Source organism: Bufo bufo, chromosome 2 (assembly GCF_905171765.1).
Source record: "Bufo bufo chromosome 2, aBufBuf1.1, whole genome shotgun sequence".
Lineage (NCBI taxonomy): Eukaryota > Metazoa > Chordata > Amphibia > Anura > Bufonidae > Bufo > Bufo bufo.
Window position 1 is genome coordinate 696173226 of NC_053390.1, and position 24358 is coordinate 696197583.

Consider the following 24358-nt stretch of genomic DNA (forward strand, 5'->3'; position numbering starts at 1 on the left):
ATTACTTAGTACTTTGTGTGAAACGTATGAAATCAGCCATTTACATCATACATCTCTACCTCGCTGTGTGTATAAATATATATATATACACTCAAAGCAAGGTAGAGATGTATGATTTAACTGGCTGATTTGCTACGTGTCACACCAGGTAGTAAGTAATCATTTATAAAGGGATGAAATACTTATTTGCATAACTGTATATATACATTACAGAGTGTTGGCAAGAGATGCAAAAGTAATGTACGCATTGTACCTGGGCATTTTCTATCACGGATCTGAGTGATCCACCCACTATGCCTCCAACCAATGCTTAATGATCACCATCGCTATATGTTTCCCCTTAAACTCCCTCCGTAGCTCCTTCCTTATCCCCCTCATGATGGCCTGACCCGGGTCCTAAAATAGCCCCACTCCAACATGTGCTGCAGGATAAAGATGCAAGCATATAATCCCAAATTTTTTAACTACAAGTATTGAAAATAATGTCCTCGACAACACAGCAAAAAGTATTTAAGTCTTTGAACGGGAAATATTAGGTTTAATGTTACTGTTATAAGATTGTATTGTATTGCGATTGTATGTGTGTGGGGTCTGAGCAATCGGATATTGGCCAGCTGAGCAGAGATGTACCTGTCTAGTGAAGTGACGGTACGGTATGGGGGGTAAAGCTGTTTTTCCTCTCCATGGTGCACCCTGGGTCACGCTAAATCAACCAGCAAATACTGGCGGTCAGACAAAGAAAGCTTCTCCTGAGTCCTGACCAACAGGACACAAACTCTAATCTATAGACTGTGTGTGTGTGTGTGTGTGGGGGGGGGGGTATATAGTGTGTGGTAGAAAAATGGATGGGCAATGTGCATGTGAGAGATATTTATCTGCTGTCCATACATACATGCTACAGACATAGTGCTGTGATGTCACAACAATCAGTAATATCTACTCAGACCTGATAAAATGTGAAGTTTCATGTATTGCAAAAATAATATGTGCATCATTAGTGCCGATTTGCGCAATCGCGAAAATATTGGAGCACTCTATCTGCATATAAAGCTATTGTTCTTCCATGTAAGTATGTAAAATAACTTACAATGATCAGGAGTACTTCCTCACATTCGCGAAAGTTGCTGCCAACCATTTTCTCCCATCTCAGGAAACTTCTAGCAGCTTAACAACTGTAAGCCACGCCTCCATTGTGCACGCAATGCGTGCAAACTACTTTGCCGATTTTCACAATCAAGAAAGATTCATAAAATAATGCGAAAACTAATATTGCCGATGCCGCTAATCACTAGTGGGAATACACAAACCTGATGCTAAGGCAGTACTCATTAACTTGACACATACATTACATATTATCCACATATAAAATTATATAAAGTGTGACATTTCATGTTATGAACAGTGATGAGCGGCAGGGGCTATATTCGAATTCACGATATTTGATGAAAATTTTGTAGAATATTCGTCATATATTTGCGAATATTTGAAAAAAATGAATATATAGCAATATATTGAATATATTGCTATATATTCGTTTTTAGAGTTATGAACAGCGCCCTCTATTGGTTGCATAGTCTGATGACAAGACTATTCGCTGTCGTAAGATCATATCACAACAGCAAATAGTCTTGTCATAAGACTATGCAACCAATAGAGGGCGCTGTTTATGAGTTATGAAAAGCGCCCTCTATTGGTTGCATAATCTTATGACCAGACTATTCGCTTTTGTGAGATTGTGAATACTCAGATCCGATGATATATTCTAACCCTGAGGCATTTTCATGGTGATGGGGACGCTCCATGTGCATGGCAACGGGCACTGACTGGAGCCGGCTGAAATCCTAGGGAGCACGGACAGATAAGAACAGGTTTTTTTGGGGAACCAGGCACTCTAAGCAGGGAGGAATCATGTGTACTGTTCACTTCAGTTGGATGATGAAAAATGACGAATATTCAAAAAAACTAATATATAGCACTATATTCGTCATTTTTCTCCATCTGAAGTTATGATTCCTCTGTGCTTAAGTTGCTTGTCAAGCAACTTAAAGCTTGTCCAAGGCAAACTCGACCAGTTGTGGCCACAATTCAAGTTTGGCTCCCCAGTAGTCCAGGGGATCTTGAATCTAGGTTGCACTTCAAGTATGTTGACACCTGCTTGTTCAGGTTTTGCTCCATGTCCTGTTGCTGTTGCTGGCTGTTTTTTTTTTTTTTTTTCAGTAGGCGGGTGAAGAAATGTGCTGATCAGAGACTCGAGACTCAATTTACTGCTGATGGAGCTGGTGCTGCTCCTGCCTCCCAGCTCTCCTTCAGCAGTCATGGCAGTATAATGTGAGCGCAGATGGTCCCCCCGGTCAGACCTTTGTGGGGATGGACGATGGCGCACATAAGCAGCGACCAACCTACTACATAGGATGTCTTAATAGTAGCAAAGTTTATCATCCCTATCAGCAGGTAGAAGAAAGGCTCCCATGCAAATCAGCATTAGTGATGGACGAATTCGCAAACGTGTGTTCGTGATCAAATGTTCCTTAACCGCACGTTCGCATAGCGCCCATTGATTTTAATAGCAGGCGAACCTGAAAAACCTTCAGGTCATATTTGCAGGACTCACAGTTCAGACAAAAACCTGTCTGTGGGTACAAAATTATGACAGTTGGTATATACTGTATAATTATCAGCAGTCACAGACTACCTCCCCTAAAACATAGCCTTTACTATATATTATTAAAATAAAAATAAACAAATAACCCTAGTGAAAACATAAAACAATGAAAGGAAAAAAGAATGATTTAAATGAGTCAATCCTCTGCACTAAAGGGACACGGATAGGCAGGTGCGCTCTGCACCATGGACACCAGGAGACCCTCTGCCACTGTGACACAGGACCATTATATGCAGTGCCTCATCCACCTACAGGGAACTGTGTTCTCACATCTATGATTGCATATTTTTACACTGGGCTCCTGCAGCAAAGCGTTATCTGTGCTTTGCTGCTTTGCAAGTTAACTTCATAGCACCTAATTCATGTATAGGTGACTGTGATTTTCGTCTACTGCTGTCCACCTCGTGATTGATATATCATGGGGCGTGGACAGTATCATCCGATCTTTACCTAGTGGACACGCAAGTAGCCGATTGGTTTATTTTCATTTTGAATAGTTCCCCGTCATTGGGAGAACATACCATATTAGTAAGCTGTTATTAACATCTGCTATATTTATTCCTTTGAGACTTACCATTTTCAGTTTTGTTCTATAAACTGGAAATATCCTAATGGTTTACTTTAAGTGTTTTCAGATCTAAGTCTTGACCTGATCCTGGTCAGGTATCTACCCAACGGCTCTCCTGATGAGCCCAACTATGTGTGGGTGAAACACGTCGAGGTGATGACGTGATGAATTAACAAGGCATGTTTTTGCTATAATATCAATTTTACAGCTATCTATAATCAGGATCGGTTTACAGTAGTGATATACAAAACTTATATAGCCCTCTTTTTGCAGGCGTGGTCGAATTGGTACCCGCACCTGTTTCGCTGTGGGTGGAAATTCCTCTGCCAGTGCCCGCAACAGCAGAATGCAGCATCTCTCACAGCAAGTCCTGGAAATGCTGCATTCTGACAGACCTCTGTGATGCTGGTAACATGTCTGCCATTTTGTGTTTGTATCAGGGGTCTAAGTACGATGCCACCCAGTACAGGTCCTTGACCTTTATGCTTTTTATACGGGGGTCCCTCTTCAAACACTGGAGTATGAAGGCCCCCATTTGTACTAAATTGGAAGCGATGGAGCGCCCTGGCTCCTGCTCATCACCCAGGAGAATGTCGTCCTCCGTCTCCTCCCCACAGCAACGTACAACACCAGGGATCCCCAAAAAGTTTAAAATTAAAGCCTGCTCTTCTTGCTCCTCCTCCTCCCCCCAGGCACCATCCTCTTCTGACTCCTCTTCAGACTCCTGCTGACTTGTCTCAGATGGAGTAGTCCCTCCTGGGAATTTATTCATCATTGCAACTTCCTCATCTTCCAGCGTCTGCTCCTCGATGGCTTGATCAATGACACGACGCAATGCACGCTCTAGAAAGAAGGCGTAAGGTACAATGTCACTGATTGCGCCCTGGTTGACCAGTTTGGTGATCTCATCAAATGGCTTCAGAAGAATGCATGCATCGCGCCTGAGCAGCCACTGGTGCGGTGAAAAGAAACCAAGCTCCCCAGAACCTGTCCCGCTGCAGAGTTCGTACAGGTAGTCGTTAACGGCATGGTGCTGCTGGAACAGCCTATCAAGCATATACAAGGTGGATTTCCAGCGGGTCGGGAAGTCACAAATCAGACGTCTGACAGGCAAGTGGTGTCGCCGCTGAATACCAGCAAAGCGAGCAATGGCTGTTTAAGATCTTCTAAAATGGTCAGAGATTTTCCTGGCCTGCCGCAAGACGTCCTGGACACCAAGGTATTTAGCAACGAATCGCTGCACGAATAAGTTCATGACGTGTGCCGTGCACGGCACGTGTGTCATTTTTCCCTGTTTTAGCACGCTCAGCAGATTGGCACTGTTTTCGCACACCACTTTACCAACTGTCAAATTGAGCGGGGTTAGCCACTGATCGGCCTGTGACCACAGAGCTGAAAGCAGTGCAGGACTGGTGTGGCTCTTGGCTTCCAGGCACAACAGCTGCGGCACAGCATGGCAGCGTCTCACCTGGCACGTCAAATAGGTTCTGGGGAACTTGGGGTGTGCAGCAGAAGAGGCGGTAGCAGTGGAAAAGGAAGAGTCAGCCGAGGAGTAGATGGAGGATGGAGTGGGAGGAGGAGAACAGGCAGCCCTGCATGCAATCCCTGGTGGTAACACCAAATCCACATTGGTGCCATGGGTTGCATGTTTGACGGCCGTCAGAAGGTTAATCCAGTGAGGAGTAAAAGTTATGTACCTTCCCTACACGTGTTTGCCTGTGCCTGTGCGATCATAAAGCTCCTGAGCTCAACAGCCTCAAAAGTGTCACTGGGCATGCTTATCTATCAAACAAGGTGGACACTCCAATAACAGTAAAATTAGACAGCTTATTAACCCCAATTTGAGGATTAAGGCCAAATAGAATTAATTATCTATTAAACAAAGAGGACGTTGTTTAATTAGATAGCTTTGTTCCCTAAACAGGGATTAATACAAACAGTGCTGTCTCCTGTGGATCCCTTCAGCTTCAGATTACAATCCCTGCAGTCTCCCTTTGCTCAACCTATAGTATTCTCTCCCTACAGTGTGTAAAAACTCCCCCCTATGATCTCCCAACATTGTCCCTGCACTTTCCCTATCCAATATTACACAATTAACCTCTTAAGGACATAGGGCGTACAGGTACGCCCTTGTGCCCTGGTACTTAAGGACACAGGGCGTACATGTACGCCCTGTGTATTTTCGATCACTGCCGTGTGGCCGGCAGTGATCTGAACCCGGTGCCTGCTCAAATCATTGAGCAGGCACCTAGGCTAAATGCGCGGGGGGGTCCCGTGACCCCCCCATGTCGGCGATCGCGGCAAACTGCAGGTCAATTCAGACCTGCGGTTTGCTGCGATTTCTGCATTTTCTGATCCCCGCGGTCCCTGACCGCGGGGATCAGAAACTTTATATGCCTAAAATAACGTTTTATTCACCCCCCCTGCACCCCTGAATGATTTTATGGTGGTGGGAGGTGCAGGGGGAGGGTTGCGGGCGGTGCGGGAGGTGGGCGGTGCGGCAGGTGGGATCGCGATCCCCCGCCCGCCTCCCCTTGTATAATCGTTGGCTTCTAGTGGGTATACCAGGGTGCCAGCACATTGCTGGCACCCTGGTATAAACGGCTGACATCTGCGATGCGATGTCAGCCGTTTAACCCTTTCCATACAGCGGTCCGTACGGACCGCTGTATGGAAAAGGTTAAAAGCGCAGGGAGCTCCCTCCCTCTCCCATCGGGGGGCTGCTGTGCCTTTGCAGCCCCCCGATGGGGAGGGAGAGAGCCCCCAGACAGCCCCCCGACAGATCCCCTCCTTACCCTTCCCCGTCTGCGCAGTTCTGACCAGTACTGAGCAGACGAGGAAGGTTCCCATGGCAACAGGACGCCGTCTCAGGCGTCCTGCTGTCCATGGTGCTGAACAGATCTGTGCTAAAAGGCATAGATCTGTTCAGTGTAAGTAAAATACAGTGCAGTACAATATATATTGTACTGTACTGTATTATACAGACATCAAACCCATTGGATCTTCAAGAACCAAGTGGGTCTGGGTAAAAAAAAAAGTGAATAAAAGTGAAAAAAAAGTAAAAATCAAAAAACACATTTATCACTGATTAAAAATGAAAAAAAAAAAATTCCCTACACATGTTTGGTATCGCCGCGTCCGTAACGACCTGATCTATAAAACGGTCATGTTACTTTACCCGAACGGTGAACGCCATAAAAATAAAAAATAAAAAACTATGATGAAATTAAAATTTTGCCCACCTTACGTCCCAAAAAAGGTAATAAAAGTGATCAAAAAAGTCGCATGTACGCCAAAATTGTAACAATCAAACCATCATCTCATCCCGCAAAAATCATACCCTACCCAAGATAATCGCCCAAAAACTGAAAAAACTATGGCTCTTAGACTATGGAAACACAAAAACATGATTTTTTTTGTTTCAAAAATGAAATCATTGTGTAAAACTTACATAAATAAAAAAAAGTATACATATTAGGTATCACCGTGTCCGTATTGACCGGCTCTATAAAAATATCACACGATCTAACCCCTCAGATGACCATTGTAAAAAAATAAAAATAAAAACGGTGTAAAAAAAGCCATTTTTTGTCATCTTACGTCACAAAAAGTGTAATAGCAAGCAATAAAAAAAGTCATATGCACCCCAAAATAGATGCCAATCAAACCGTCATCTCATCCCGCAAAAAATGAGACCCTACTTAAGATAATCGCCCAAAAACTGAAAAAACTATGGCTCTTAGATTATGGAGACACTAAAACATTTTTTTTGTTTTAAAAATGAAATCATTGTGTAAAACTTACATAAATAAAAAAATTGTATACATATTAGGTATCGCCGCGTCCGTGACAACCTGCTCTATAAAATTACCACATGATCTAACCTGTCAGATGAATGTTGTGAATAACAAAAAAAAAAAACGGTGCCAAAAAAGCGATTTCTTGTTACCTTGCCGCACAAAAAGTGTAATATAGAGCAACCAAAAATCATATGTACCCTAAACTAGTACCAACAAAACTTCCACCCTATCCCGTAGTTTCTAAAATGGGGTCACTTTTTTGGAGTTTCTACTCTAGGGGAGCATCAGGGGGGCTTCAAATGGGACATGGTGTAAAAAAAAACAGTCCAGCAAAACCTGCCTTCCAAAAACCGTATGGCATTCCTTTCCTTCTGCGCCCTGCCGTGTGCCCGTACAGCAGTTTACGACCACATATGGGGTGTTTCTGTAAACTACAGAATTAGGGCCATAAATAATGAGTTTTGTTTGGCTGTTAACCCTTGCTTTGTAACTAAAAAAAAAATATTAAAATGGAAAATCTGCCAAAAAAGTGAAATTTTGAAATTGTATCTCTATTTTCCATTAAATCTTGTGCAACACCTAAAGGGTTAACAAAGTTTGTAAAATCAGTTTTTAATACCTTGAGGGGTGTAGTTTCTTAGATGGGGTCACTTTTATGGAGTTTATAATCTAGGAGTGCATCAGGGGGGCTTCAAATGGGACATGGTGTCAAAAAAACAGTCCAGCAAAATCAGCCCTCCAAAAACCGAACGGCGCACCTTTCACTCTACGCCCCGCTGTGTGGCCGTACAGTAGTTTACGGCCACATATGGGGTGTTTCTGTAAACAGCAGAGTCAGGGCAATAACGATACAGTCTTGTTTGGCTGTTAACCCTTGCTTTGTTAGTGTAAAAAGGCTGTGTCCTTAAGGGGTTAAAAGCTTTTTGCAACACTGTCCCTAGCACTTACCACGTCTCTCCCTATGGTCAGCTCACAATGAGATGGCGGAGACTGTGTGGCTATGACATCACAGTGGCTGGCTAGCTGCTGATTGATTGTCTGCACAGCATTAAGGTTGTAGCTGCCATTTTAGGGAAAAAAATATTCGTTACCACAAAGTGCGAGGAAATTTGTATTCATTGCGAATCTAGTTTTTCCCAAACTTTGGATCAAATTCCACTTTGGATGCTTTGATTTGCTAAAGACTAACCACTAGTACTACTTCTTCTACTACTACTACTACTACTACTACTACTACCCATAGTCAGCCGTTCTACTACCTTCTATGTTCCATGCTATGCTGATACTGCTGCCAATACTGTTGCGGCCATTGCCGCTATTATCTTATCCTTTCCATATCCACACTGTACTCCTGCTGTTCAACTAAAAATTTTCTAGGCTCATTCAGATTGAGCTACTTTTTTTTCAGTAAATATAAAAGTTCCAGCTCACCATACATTCGGTGCATGGAGTGGACTGGACACTTCCTTTTCACAACGGAATAAATTCGAGAATCTCCAGCATCCAAATAAAACATTGTCTTTATTTTGTTACTGGTTAAAAGTACATGTATGAGACTTCACCACCCTCCACCGCAGGTTAACATGATTCAAACACAATGTTCTTAGTCATTGTGGTGCCTTCAATCAGGATGGCTCCACACAATCAAATGGATAAGGTGAACATTTTTATTTATTTATTTTGTACCGGATTAACCCCTCAAATCCCAGAATGCAATCAGCAATGAACACAGTATCTGAAGGATTCAATGACGGGGGGGGGGGGTGTGCCATTTCCGTCCCCCATCATTGCGCCTACTACATACAAATAAATGCACCTTGTGATGAAGTAATTTGTCACAAAGCAAATTTCTTTGTGGCAAAGCAGCCGAATCAAATTTTCAATAACTTTGCTAATCTCTAATAACAATTCAAGAAGCAACATGAACTATTTTTAATAAAATAAAAAACATTAAAAACATGATGATCTGTAAAAAAAAAAAATGAATTGAACATAGTTTCAATGAGATGCCAACACCAGCTGTAAGACAAACTAACAAGCACATTTGAAATGATTGTACTTTGTTCTACATTGAAGAGCACTGCCTTTGAGGATGATATGAAACAATATATTGCATTCTGTCCTAGCAATCTTGTAAAGACAATTTATTGCTCTTTAAGATAACCTATGTTACACTTCAGAACTGTTGTGTAGCAAGGTAATCTGATCTATCAGCTGAGTCAAAAACTGAATCTCCACTTATTTTCATATCCCTTATGGCCGTGGAACCATCTGCTATACTTAATTATAATTCCATTAAAACAAAACAAGTTCATTATGATTAATGGGATCACTAGAAATACCTAAGGAATTATTAACAATTTACTACTTGTTGTAATCTGTTGCCAATGATCATTGGTGAATTGAGAGATAAACTGTAGGAAAGTACCAATACTTCTTCAGTGTCAATTAAGTTTTACACAAGTGTAAGCAGCTGTGATAACTTTTATAATATATTCATACAGATAGTCTGCCATATTAATAGAAGCTATAGATAAAATAGATCTTTCTGTCTTGTTTTAATAATGTATCCAAACTTGGATTTTTTATGGATAATATGGTACCACTTTAAGGGTTCATGCATACGACCGTATGTATTTTGCTATCTAGAAAAAAACAGATCCGCAAAAATATGGATGGCGTCCGTATTTTGCGGAACAGAACAGCTGGTCCCTAATAGAACAGTACTATCCTTGTCTGAATGGTGGACAATAATAGGACATGTTCTATTTTCTTGCAGAACGGAAATACGAGACATATGGAAATGGAATACACACGGAGTAACTTCCAATTTTTTTTTGTGGACTCATTGAAATGAATGGTTCCACATAAAGTCCGCAAAAAAAATAATACATTGACCCCTAAAACTAAGGTATTTTCATTTAAAAGCCTAGATGACCTAAAACAAAACTAAGGGGCACATTTATTAAGACCTACGTTTTAGACAACGGTCGTAATAAAGGCCCATAGCTGGCGGAGGATACACCGAAGTTATGAAGAGGCGCCGGCCTCTCCATAACTTCAGTGCATCCATCGCCCGTTCTAAATGTAAAACATCTTCTGAGCTGTCCCGGCCCGTCCCCTTCCTCACCCACCCCACAATTTTAGACCTGGTGTGAGCGGGGCGAAGTCGCAGATATTTTTAGAAGCATTTCAGTTTAGTAAATGACCCCCTAAATGCTATACCGCATGATACTAACATTAATAACATTACAGATGAGAGAATCTCTTGAAAGTCACTTCAGGTTTGATTCGAATGAATTGGTCAGCAGATTCGATTTAGGTATGAATACATTTGTACCCAAATCAAAGTAGAAACTGTGTAGTAATAATAGTAGCAGCAGAAGTATAGAATGAGTAATAGCTGCAGCAGTAGATTTACATGATTTAACCTGATGGACAAGGCAGGAGATGTGTGGCCGAATACCAGTAGCAGTAGTGGCAGCAGGTACAGTAGAAGCTGCAGCAGTACAGTATGAAACCTGATGGATAAGGCAGTAGATGTGTAGCTGTGTAGAAGTATTGTTTCCTGCCACACATTCAGTTATAAATGACTGATGATGGAGTGAAGGGCAAGGAAGAGGAATAGTTTGATGACAACAATGGCACTGTTCTGCTTATGGATATGGCCTGGCTACTAGAATGATGATGTGGAGAAGGAGGACAGTCTTGCTCATGTTGCTGGACAGTTTGGTTTTTCCACATGAGCAGTTGATGCTGCCTCCTGTGCCTAAGGAGAGCCATACATTTATCCTTAAGTGGCCAAGTCTTATTTTTTGCTGTAGAGTTTAAACATAGCAATTGTTTGTTGGCCAGCACTGTGAAGAAACATTCCTACACAGGAGATACAGCCCAATAATACACTATGCTACATTGACCCTGTGCTTTCCCTAAAGAAACCTACGTCTGTGTCTATCACTTAATAAAATCTAGCTGACTAGCTATTATATTTCCTAAAACTGTTCCTGTAGTGTTTCAGCTGAAAAACAAGGCAAATTCTGCTAATTTGCATGTCTTTCCCATATGCCCCTGTTTATGTAAATGAGTTTATATGACAAAACAGTATAGAAAGGTTATTGAATATAAATGTTAGGACAATTTGAAAACTGAACATTTGTAGGCTCCATTCACATGTCCGCAACGTGTTTTGCGGATCCACGGAGCCGCTGATCCGCAAAACACGGAAAGCGGCAATGTGCCTTCCGCATTTTGCGGACCGCACATTGCCGGCACTAATAGAATATGCCTGTTCTTGTCCGCAATTGCGGACAAGAATAGGACATGTTCTATTTTTTTGTGGAACGGAAGTTCGGACCTAGAAGTGCGGATCCGCAATTCCGTGTCCGGGCAGCACATCGTGCTGCCCCATAGGAATGGATGGGTCCGCAATTCCGTTCCGCTAAATGCGGAAAGAAATTGCGGACGTGTGAATGGAGCCTTATGCAGCCCTCCTAAGCAGTGTGAGAAGAGTTAGCTGACATCCCAAATTTTTTTTAAAAAAATTGTCACCCTAATGATAATGATCTAGGTGCGCAGGTCCCCCAAGCCATCCAACAAAAGTCAAGCAACTTTGAGACAAACTGGCTCTCAAGTCTGTGTGGATAGAGAGCAGATCTTGAAGGTCTCATAGTGCACAAGGCTGCCATTGTAAGGTATGCTTGACTGTACCTGTCTTATGGATAAGTTGTTGGTATATAGCCTTTGTGTGATTGTTATACCATAGGTAGGGGAGTGTCCATTCATTCCCTATCACAGCTCAGGAGGCAGTTCAAGGATGAAACCAAGCATGTGTGGCCATCTCAGTGAGCAGGACAAAGAAATAAGGGGAAAAAAACAGGACAGGTGGCGCTATACAGATACATTTCATTGAATAACTCAGTGACTATACAGAATTTTTAATTATATGCAATTGCAAAAGTATTCAGATCCAGGTGCTGGTTTGAAAACTGTAGAATTATTTTCATGGGGCAACCTCTTTAAGACACATTTGATTGGTTCAGAATCAAATCACTCATCTTTAATCCACTTTAGTTAAAAGGGTTAAACCATGAAAAACATTTATCATCAATCCACAGAATATGTGAAAAATGTGTGATCACTGGCTGCCCCAACACTACAGTAGTACTCTAACCTATATTAGAATGGTGGTTCAGAACTCCTGTTACTCTTCACTATATGATTGCAAGTTTGAATGGAGCAGTGGTCAAACTCCATATGGTTTATTGGGCTAATTGAAATTGTAGATGAGTGGCAGTATTTGCACCTTTATATATAAATATATATATATATATATATATATATATACAGTACAGACCAAAAGTTTGGACACACCTTCTCATTCAAAGAGTTTTCTTTATTTTCATGCCTATGAAAATTGTAGATTCACACTGAAGGCATCAAAACTATGAATTAACACATGTGGAATTATATACATAACCTGACAGTGCACGCCTGTGAAGTGGAAACCATTTCAGGGCACTACCTCTTGAAGCTCATCAAGAGAATGCCAAGAGTGTGCAAAGCAGTAATCAAAGCAAAAGGTGGCTACTTTGAAGAACCTAGAATATGACATATTTTCTGTTGTTTCACACTTGTTTGTTATGTATATAATTCCACATGTGTTAATTCATAGTTTTGATGCCTTCATAGTCATGAAAATAAAGAAAACTCTTTGAATGAGAAGGTGTTTCCAAACTTTTGGTCTGTACTGTATATATATATATATATATATATATATAGAGTGAAAAATGGCGGCACTGGCTCCAAAGAGAGAAGGTGGGTGCACGTCCCAAAGGGAATGGACTGATTTCCCTGGTGGATATATTCAGAAAAATGAGCGGCACTCCAGAAATAAAAGCAGTGAACCCTTTATTCACACCAGTGGTGCAACGTTTCGGCTCTGATCACGAGCCAATCTCAAGCAAAGATACAACTCAAATGACTGTGATTATATAGGGGATACAAGTCACGTGGTCACAACCCAGTGGGTGTGTTCAATAATTCATAAAGATACATAACAATCATTAGTGGTGAATATACATCGTGCCGTTGGTACAGGAAATCATACTGATCATCATTATAGGCAGTGACAAGTGTTAAATACAAGACAATGTATGGATCAGGTACATAAACATGAACATGATCGGATAATGTGCCAACATATAGTGTATACATCATAAATAAGTATATGGGGGAGGAGCAACAAAGTAGTATCGCAGAACATACCTACTGAGCGAGGAGGCTCATTCAGCGCCGTGGAGTCGGCGTTGTGGATGTCCTACTGCGCAGGCGTGGCAGCACACCAATCGCGAGTACTCAGCAAGCCTGGAATACTACACGTCATCGCAGTGGGCCGGCTTCAATACGTCACTACAGACGTCCTCCCAGAAGAACACAGTGTATAATCCTGTGCGCATGCTCAGTAGAGAATCGAGCTAAACGCGCCATCTTAGTGACTGGAAGACTGCCCCTGAACCACCACTCTGCATATCGCACCCCACCACAAACAAAAACGGGCATAGGGGGTTGGAAAAGGGCAAAGGGAACCCCATGAAACAGGGTACCCATATACCCCGTCCTGGCAGAGAACCCAGCACAACCACGGTAACCGCAGTGTCTGCAGGGATAACGCCAGGAGATCCAACCTCCCCACCTGCCCGAGAGGGATCTCCTCTGTATGGTCCACGGATGCTGCAGAAGTGTGTACAGTGCAGCTCCCAATATAAAAGGAAAAATTGTAAAAAGGAGGATTTTGATAGAATATCATAATGCGGTGTCTGCCATGCCTGTCAGCAACAAAACTAAATCAAGCATAAGTATAAAATGTAGACTATAATAGAATGAACCCCTTCCATGGTATGCTGCGTATACTCCAGCCATATGTTCCATACCCCAATGTGCAAGGTGAAAGTGATCTAGAAAGGATGAGAAAAAAAGTTAGAGTAAGAGAATCATGAGTTATATAACTCTCAGCGTATGTACACAATAGTGCAAAACAGTATCGAGCAATAAAGAGAGGGCAAACCAACCCTCACAGAACATCCCCAAAATTGTAATCAGCGTTCAAGCCCTTTGGCTTCAAGCTATCCAACTTATGGATCCAGCTCAACTCTCTGCGTTTAAGTATCCTGGATCTATCCCCCCCTCGCCGAGGCTGGGGTATATGATCCAGGATCCAACACCTCAGATCACCTTTTTTGTGCATGGCCTCAGTAAAATGTTTCGCTACCGGCAAATCTAGCCGTCTTTTGCGTATACTGAGACGGTGATTATTGAGGCGGGTCTTCAATTCAGTTGTTGTCTCACCCACATAAAGCAAATTACATGGGCAAGACAACACATAGATGACATGATTAGAATCACAAGTCAGGTGAAATGAAATAGCATAGGACACACCGGTATTAGGGTGTACAAAATACCTTCCCTTACGGATGTATCTGCAATTAACGCAGTTTAGGCAGGGAAAGCAGCCTAAGCCAGACTGAGTCAATTTGGTTTGCTTCAAAGTCTTTGAAGCAAACCAAATTGACTCAGTCTGGCTTAGGCTGCTTTCCCTGCCTAAACTGCGTTAATTGCAGATACATCCGTAAGGGAAGGTATTTTGTACATCCTAATACCGGTGTGTCCTATGCCATTTCATTTCACCTGACTTGTGATTCTAATCATGCCATCTATGTGTTGTCTTGCCCATGTAATTTGCTTTATGTGGGTGAGACAACAACTGAATTGAAGACCCGCCTCAATAATCACCGTCTCAGTATACGCAAAAGACGGCTAGATTTGCCGGTAGCGAAACATTTTACTGAGGCCATGCACAAAGAAGGTGATCTGAGGTGTTGGATCCTGGATCATATACCCCAGCCTCGGCGAGGGGGGGATAGATCCAGGATACTTAAACGCAGAGAGTTGAGCTGGATCCATAAGTTAGATAGCTTGAAGCCAAAGGGCTTGAACGCTGATTACAATTTTGGGGATGTTCTGTGAGGGTTGGTTTGCCCTCTCTTTATTGCTCGATACTGTTTTGCACTATTGTGTACATACGCTGAGAGTTATATAACTCATGATTCTCTTACTCTAACTTTTTTTCTCATCCTTTCTAGATCACTTTCACCTTGCACATTGGGGTATGGAACATATGGCTGGAGTATACGCAGCATACCATGGAAGGGGTTCATTCTATTATAGTCTACATTTTATACTTATGCTTGATTTAGTTTTGTTGCTGACAGGCATGGCAGACACCGCATTATGATATTCTATCAAAATCCTCCTTTTTACAATTTTTCCTTTTATATTGGGAGCTGCACTGTACACACTTCTGCAGCATCCGTGGACCATACAGAGGAGATCCCTCTCGGGCAGGTGGGGAGGTTGGATCTCCTGGCGTTATCCCTGCAGACACTGCGGTTACCGTGGTTGTGCTGGGTTCTCTGCCAGGACGGGGTATATGGGTACCCTGTTTCATGGGGTTCCCTTTGCCCTTTTCCAACCCCCTATGCCCGTTTTTGTTTGTGGTGGGGTGCGATATGCAGAGTGGTGGTTCAGGGGCAGTCTTCCAGTCACTAAGATGGCGCGTTTAGCTCGATTCTCTACTGAGCATGCGCACAGGATTATACACTGTGTTCTTCTGGGAGGACGTCTGTAGTGACGTATTGAAGCCGGCCCACTGCGATGACGTGTAGTATTCCAGGCTTGCTGAGTACTCGCGATTGGTGTGCTGCCACGCCTGCGCAGTAGGACATCCACAACGCCGACTCCACGGCGCTGAATGAGCCTCCTCGCTCAGTAGGTATGTTCTGCGATACTACTTTGTTGCTCCTCCCCCATATACTTATTTATGATGTATACACTATACGTTGGCACATTATCCGATCTTGTTCATGTTTATGTACCTGATCCATACATTGTCTTGTATTTAACACTTGTCACTGCCTATAATGATGATCAGTATGATTTCCTGTACCAACGGCACGATGTATATTCACCACTAATGATTGTTATGTATCTTTATGAATTATTGAACACACCCACTGGGTTGTGACCACGTGACTTGTATCCCCTATATAATCACTGTCATTTGAGTTGTATCTTTGCTTGAGAAAGGCTCGTGACCAGAGCCGAAACGTTGCACCACTGGTGTGAATAAAGGGTTCACTGCTTTCATTTCTGGAGTGCCGCTCATTTTTCTGAATATATATATATATATATATATATATATAAAAAAGGAAGACAAATGGCGGCACTGGAAAAAGCAATGTGGGTGCTAGGTCCAGGGATGTAGCAGCTTACCCCGTATAATAGAGATGAAAAACGGACAGCACTCCAAGTAAAAGTAGTGGTGTTTATTCACCCATGTGGATGGCATCCACATGGGTGAAAAGACACCACTACTTTTACTTGGAGTGCTGTCCGTTTTTCATCTCTCTCTCTCTCTCTCTCTCTCTCTCTATATATATATATATATATATATATATTATGACTAGTGATGAGTGAAGTATTCGAAAAATGTATTATTTTGCTCTATCACATTTTACAAAAAAAATTGCTTTGTGATGAATGACTTTGTCACAAAGCACATTTCTTTGTCTGTAGTGGGTGCAATGACAGGGAGCAGCCATTGCACCGCACCCCGTCATTCTACCCCTCAGATGCCATGTTCATAGCTGATCGCGGCATCTGATAGCAAATAAAATTAAAATAAAATCATCCATTTGATTGCGAAGAGCTGGCCGCCGCCATCTTCATTGAAGATCTAGCACAAAATCTTGTGCCGCCCATGGCTACTTCATCATAATAGCGTGGTGATGTCATACGGATTTTGCGAGGGATCATCAATCAAGATGGCGGCAGCCGGCTCTTCGCACTCAAATAGATGAGGTAAGTATGATTTTTTGTTTTACTACCATTCAGGGAAAATAGATTCATTAGCATGAAGCATGAGGACATTTGTCTTTGCGACAAATCAAATTTTCCCTGAAATTCAGATCGAATTCCACTTCGTCAGGTTTGATTCGCTCAATACTAATTATGACATCTGTAGTACACTATGGGGCCTACTGAAATTGTGAAATTGTCCATATAAATTTGCTTCTAGAGGAGAATAATTCTGTAATATACTATATAGATAAATATTAAACAGTATGTTAAAATTATTCAGGATGATAGGGTTTGACAGGTGTAGGAAACCCATTTTCCGATACTCTAGAATAATTTCTTCGTAGAGGGTAGGGGGTCCTCTGTTCAGGATCATTATCTCTTTGACAGAATGGAGAATCTTTCACTGTGCAAGATCTGTTCTGCTATGCAATAGTACACTACACACACAACCCAGTCATTTCAATGGCAAGGAAACTGAACACTTAAAGGGGTATTCCGATTGTTTGAAGTTATCTCCTATTCACATGATAGTGGATAACTATTAGATCAGTGGGAGTCCTACCACCTCAGATCACAAAAACTGGGGCGCTGTACCGCCTGCAGCCCCAGTGAAATAAAGGGAACATCTGGTCGCACATGGGCATTTTGAGATAGCCGTGTGCTATGACTATCTGGCTATCTCCAGAATTCCCATAGAAATTCCCATAGAAATGAATGGAGCGGACACACGCATGGCCAACCGACTACTCCTTTCCCTTCATGGTGAGGATTGGGGGGTGCAGGGTGTGCAGGGGCCCTGTTTTCATGTTCTTATGACCAGCTGTAGAACCCCCACCGATCTTATAGTTATCCCCTATCCTGCAGACAAGGGATAACTTAAAACAACCAGAATACCCCTTTAATGCAAGGTTCCCAGATAGATTAAAGCTGAAGGGTCCTAGCTAGGAGACAGTTTGCAATTAACAAACTACCAAGGGGTCCTTATAACAAGAAGGCATTGTCCAAAGAAGATAACCTCTTTAAACAATGCATGCATAAACCCGTGCGTAAGGGAAACCAAATTATCTGAAGGGCGTTCATGGTTAGCTGTGTAGCTTAGATGTATAGGCACTATATCTGATAATGGAATACGCGGTCATTTCAAAATATGCATATTTTTTACCTTTCATGACACACTTAAAGAGGATGTTTCACCTTGCTATTAATAAGACAAGATGAGACTAAGCCCTGGCATCCAGGTGGCCTGGAAACAGAGTAGCAGGCCGGCGCTCTTTTGTTTCTGTAACTCCCATTGCAGTGCATGGGAGCTACGGAAACAGCATAGCACAGCAAGCTATACTGTTTCCCTAAGTTGGAAACAGCATAGCTTTTGTAGGGTTAAACAAGTGAAAATAATAGGTCATTGTTAATGTGGAACATACTTTAAGAAGAAAGAACTGTAGTAATGTAATTATAAGTTAACATAATATCTTCAAGATGCTCTAAAGGATCACCAAAATCACTAATGTCGAGCTCCCTTAGATCTTTATTAAATAGCTAATTAATCATTGCCTATGCAAATGTGGAAACATCCAATGTGTAACCTATCTTATATTAGAGATGGAACAAATTGAATGCATCCAAGCATATATTATCTGTAAGGAAAACAGGGCTAGAAGACCTTCAAAAAAGAAGATAGGCTATGTCACTGTCATGCCACCTAAACACCCTAGAAAAATACCATGAAATGGAAAAGGCAGTTTTTCATATCCAGATGTACCATATGATGATAGTGAATGGAGATTTCAAAAGTCCATTTACAAGTACTGTACTGTAACAGAGAAATCAGTAGCCTGTCTATTTTATTCCAGAGTAGCATCAGAATTGTGAAAAATATTTCACCTATTTGCATTCCTAAGGGCGAAATTTTAACTGAAATGCACTAAGATTAAAAATGTCTGAATGTAATCCTAAAGGTTCTGAGTTTACAAAGCTTCTGTCTATATTCTAGGTACATACCGTATGTGAAACTACATTTTTCAAATGTAATGTGAGGTATGTGAAAAAGAATTCTGTGGAAAATGCAATGTCGTTGTATGCAAAGCAATCTCAACAGGAAAACCGTAGGGGCCTATCCAAATACTGTATATGCCAGGGTTCATATAAAGAGAGATATATTTCCCTATTCACCAGATAAGTATACCATCCATAATCAAATCTACTAGTGGACATGTACATTTCTGTCTTCCTATATTAACTCTATGAGAAACTGCTGCCAAATGAGAGGAGATTCTTACACTAGGAGCTGCATGCTACTATCCCGATTATAGGATATAGCTTATTACAAATACCATTGACCAAAACAGCTAAACAAATCGAACATACTGAAAATGAATAATCACCATTCGATGTGTTTAACTACATATGAAAAGAAACCCATCATAGCTTCTTTCTGTTACGGCAGCACTCCCACAAGATTGTTTATTCCCTGATCGGTTAGAAATGTACATGATATAGAAACATAGAAACATAGAATGTGTCGGCAGATAAGAACCATTTGGCCCATCTAGTCTGCCCAATATACTGAATACTATGGATAGTCCCTGGCCCTATCTTATATGAAGGATGGCCTTATGCCTATCCCATGCATGCTTAAACTCTTTCACTGTATTTGCAGCTACCACTTCTGCAGGAAGGCTATTCCATGCATCCACTACTCTCTCAGTAAAGTAATACTTCCTGATATTACTTTTAAACCTTTGCCCCTCTAATTTAAAACTATGTCCTCTTGTAGCAGTTTTTCTTCTTTAAATACTCTCTTCTTTTACCTTGTTGATTCCCTTTATGTATTTAAAAGTTTCTATCATATTCCCTCTGTCTCGTCTTTCTTCCAAGCAGGGGCGTTGCTAGGGTCTAAAGACATCCGGGGCACGAGCCCACGTGAAGCCACGTCCCCACCCCACGAATCCACACCCTCATCGGCATCGGGGGCCTTCACAGTAGTTATTAACCCATTTCAGCAGTCACCCCTTCAGTGAATGTGGGACTGCTGAAAGGGGTTAATAACTACAGTGAAGGGCCTAGCCGTCTGGGCAACCCCACAGATCATCCTAACCTATGGTCAGCCTAATTTAAAATGAAGCAAACCCCCCAACTATAAACTAATCTGCAAAGTTGTAACCCATCAACCCCCCTTGTACTTGTTCCGCTACTTGCAGGCTGCGCGGGCATGAGTTCAGATTTTCAGACCGAAGTGACAGAAGTTTTGAACTCATTTTCAAACCTACCCGTATTTTTCGCCCTATAAGACGCTCCGGCCCATAAGATGCACCTAGGTTTTAGAGGGGGACAATAAGAAAAAAATATTTTTCATTACACCCGAGGTCAGACCACCAATCAGACCCCCACTGTTAATTAGACCTCAGCTGACAGCCCCAATAAGACCCCCAATGTTAATAAGACCCCAATAAGACCTCAGATCAGACCCCAATGTGAATGACCCCCAATCAGACCTCAGATAAGAGCCCCAGTGCCTCATATCTGCCCCCTGTGCCCCTCTTTAGCCCCCCAGTGTCCATCTTCAGCCCCCCAGTGTCCATCTTCAGCCCCCCAGTGCCTCATATAAGGTCCCAGTGCCTCATATCAGCCCCCCAGCAGCCTCATAACAGCCCCCCAGTGCCTCATATCAGCCCCCTAGTGCCTCATATCAGCCACCCAGTGTCCCTCTTAAGCACCCCAGTGCCTCATATCAGCCCCCCAGTGTCTCATATCAGCCCCCCAGTGCCTCATATCAACCCCCTAATGCCTCATATCAGCCCCCCAGTGTCCCTCTTCAGGCCCCCATTGCCTCATATCAGCCCCCCAGTGCCTCATATCAGCCCCCCAGTGTCTCATATCAGTCCGCAGTGCCTCATATCATCCCCCAGCAGCCTCTCTTAAACCCCCAGTGCCTCACATCAGCCCTCTTCAGCCCCTCTTCAGCCCCCCAGTGCCTCATATCTGCCCCCAGTGCCCCTCTTCAGCCCCCCAGCAGCCCCTCTTCAGCCCCCAAGTGCACCATATCTGCCCCCAGTGCCCCTCTTCAGCCCCCCAGCAGCCCCTCTTCAGCCCCCAAGTGCACCATATCAGCCCCCAGTGCCCCATATCAGCCCCCCAATGCCCCATATCAGCCCCCCAGAAGCCTCTTTTCAGCCCCCAGTGCCCCTCTTCATCCCCCAGTGCCTCCATCAGCCCCTAAATAAAATAAAATAAAAAAAACACTTACAGTTCCTGCTCCGGATGCTGCTGCTCTTCACCACTTGGTAATCCTCTTCTATAGTCTGCTGTGCAGCCTTCACAGTGGAGTGCCGAGGACCAGGAAGTATAAACATTCGGGGCACTGGAAAAAACATTCGGGGCTCCAGCCCCGAATGTTTTGACCTAACGACGCCCCTGCTTCCAAGCTATACATGTTAAGGTCCTTTAATCTTTCCTGGTAAGATTTATCCTGCAATCCATGTACCAGTTTAGTAGCTCTTCTCTGAACTCTCTCCAAAGTATCAATATCCTTCTGGAGATATGGTCTCCAGTACTGAGCACAATACTCCAAATGAGGTCTCACTAGTGCTCTGTAGAGCGGCATGAGCACCTCCCTCTTTCTACTGGTAATGCCTCTCCCTATACACCCAAGCATTCTGCTAGCATTTCCTGCTGCTCTATGACATTGTCTGCCTACCTGTAAGTCTTCTGAAATAATGACCCCTAAATCCCTTTCCTCAGATACTGAGGTTAGGACTTTATCACTGATTTTATATTCTGCTCTTGGGTTTTTACGCCCCAGGTGCATTATTTTGCACTTATCCACATTAAATTTTAGTTGCCAGATTTTTGACCATTCCTCTAGTTTTCCTAAATACTTTTCCATTTGGTGTATCCCTCCAGGAACATCAACCCTGTTACAAATCTTTGTGTCATCAGCAAAAAGACACCCATTACCATTGAGGCCTTCTGCAATTTCACTGATAAAGATATTAACCCTTTAGGGACCAGGCTCATTTTCACCTTAAGGACCAGGCCATTTTTTGCAAATCTGTCACTTTATGTGGTGATAACTTTAAAACGCTTTGACTTATCCAGGCCATTCTGAGACTGTTTTTTCGTCACATAATGTACTTTATGACACTGGTAAAATGGAGTAAAAAAAAACCTCATTTTTATTTACACTGCTCAAAAAAATAAAGGGAACACTTAAACAACACAATGTAACTCCAAGTCAATCACACTTCTGTGAAATCAAACTGACCATTTAGGAAGCAACACTGAGTGACAATCAATTTCATATGCTGTTGTGCAAATTTGATAGACAACAGGTGGAAATTATAGGCAATTAGCAAGACACCCCCAATAAAGGAGTGGTTCTGCAGGTGGTGACCACAGACCACTTCTCAGTTCCTATGCTTCCTGGCTGATGTTTTGGTCACTTTTGAATGCTGGCGGTGCTTTCACTCTAGTGGTAGCATGAGACGGAGTCTACAACCCACACAAGTGGCTCAGGCAGTACAGCTTATCCAGGATGGCACATCAATGCGAGCTGTGGCAAGAAGGTTTGCTGTGTCTGTCAGCGTAGTGTCCAGAGCATGGAGGCGCTACCAGGAGACAGGCCAGTACATCAAGAGATGTGGAGGAGGCCGTAGGAGGGCAACAACCCAGCAGCAGGACCGCTACCTCCGCCTTTGTGCAAGGAGGAACAGGAGGAGCACTGCCAGAGCCCTGCAAAATGACCTCCAGCAGGCTTCAAATGTGCATGTGTCTGCTCAAACGGTCAGAAACAGACTCCATGAGGGTGATATGAGGGCCCAACGTCCACAGGTGGGGGTTGTGCTTACAGCCCAACACCGTGCAGGACGTTTGGCATTTGCCAGAGAACACCAAGATTGGCAAATTCGCCACTGGCGCCCTGTGCTCTTCACAGATGAAAGCAGGTTCCCACTGAGCACATGTGACAGACGTGACAGAGTCTTGAGACGCCGTGGAGAATGTTCTGCTGCCTGCAACATCCTCCAGCATGACCGGTTTGGCATTGGGTCAGTAATGGTGTGGGGTGGCATTTCTTTGGAGGGCCGCACAGCCCTCCATGTGCTCGCCAGAGGTAGCCTGACTGCCATTAGGTACCGAGATGAGATCCTCAGACCCCTTGTGAGACCATATGCTGGTGCGGTTGGCCCTGGGTTCCTCCTAATGCAAGAAAATGCTAGACCTCATGTGGCTGGAGTGTGTCAGCAGTTCCTGCAAGACGAAGGCATTGTTGCTATGGACTGGCCCGCCCGTTCCCCAGACCTGAATCCAATTGAGCACATCTGGGACATCATGTCTCGCTCTATCCACCAACGTCACGTTGCACCACAGACTGTCCAGGAGTTGGCAGATGCTTTAGTCCAGGTCTGGAAGGAGATCCCTCAGGAGACCGTCCGCCACCTCATCAGGAGCATGCACAGGCTCGGGATTTCACTGCGTCGGGAGAAAAAAAGCCGCCCAGTGCATTGAATACTAATGAGCTGGGTGGCACTAGGAGATGGCAGTTGGGGCGCGGCTGGGCACAGAACTGAATGAGGGACAGCCCCTTGGGCACAAAGTAAGGTAATTTGCATATTGATAAAAACACTTTTTATAAGTAACGGAAAGGCAGCGAGGGGTGATAATGGTATAGTTTAATTAAGCAGATTAAGACTAATAGAAGAATATATGTCACTTTATATGCTCTAACGGCCTGTCAGTGTCCCTTTAACCACCTCAGCCCCCAGTGCTTAAACACCCTGAAAGACCAGGCCACTTTTTACACTTCTGACCTACACTACTTTCACCATTTATTGCTCGGTCATGCAACTTACCACCCAAATGAATTTTACCTCCTTTTCTTCTCACTAATAGAGCTTTCATTTGGTGGTATTTCATTGCTGCTGACATTTTTACTTTTTTTGTTATTAATCGAAATTTAACGATTTTTTTGCAAAAAAATGACATTTTTCACTTTCAGTTGTAAAATTTTGCAAAAAAAACGACATCCATATAGAAATTTTGCTCTAAATTTATAGTTCTACATGTCTTTGATAAAAAAAAAATGTTTGGGTAAAAAAAAAATGGTTTGGGTAAAAGTTATAGCGTTTACAAACTATGGTACAAAAATGTGAATTTCCGCTTTTTGAAGCAGCTCTGACTTTCTGAGCACCTGTCATGTTTCCTGAGGTTCTATAATGCCCAGACAGTACAAACACCCCACAAATGACCCCATTTCTGAAAGTACACACACTAAGGTATTCACTGATGGGCATAGTGAGTTCATAGAACTTTTTATTTTTTGTCACAAGTTAGCGGAAAATTATGATTTTTTTTTTTTTTTTTTTTTTTCTTACAAAGTCTCATATTCCACTAACTTGTGACAAAAAATAAAAAGTTCTA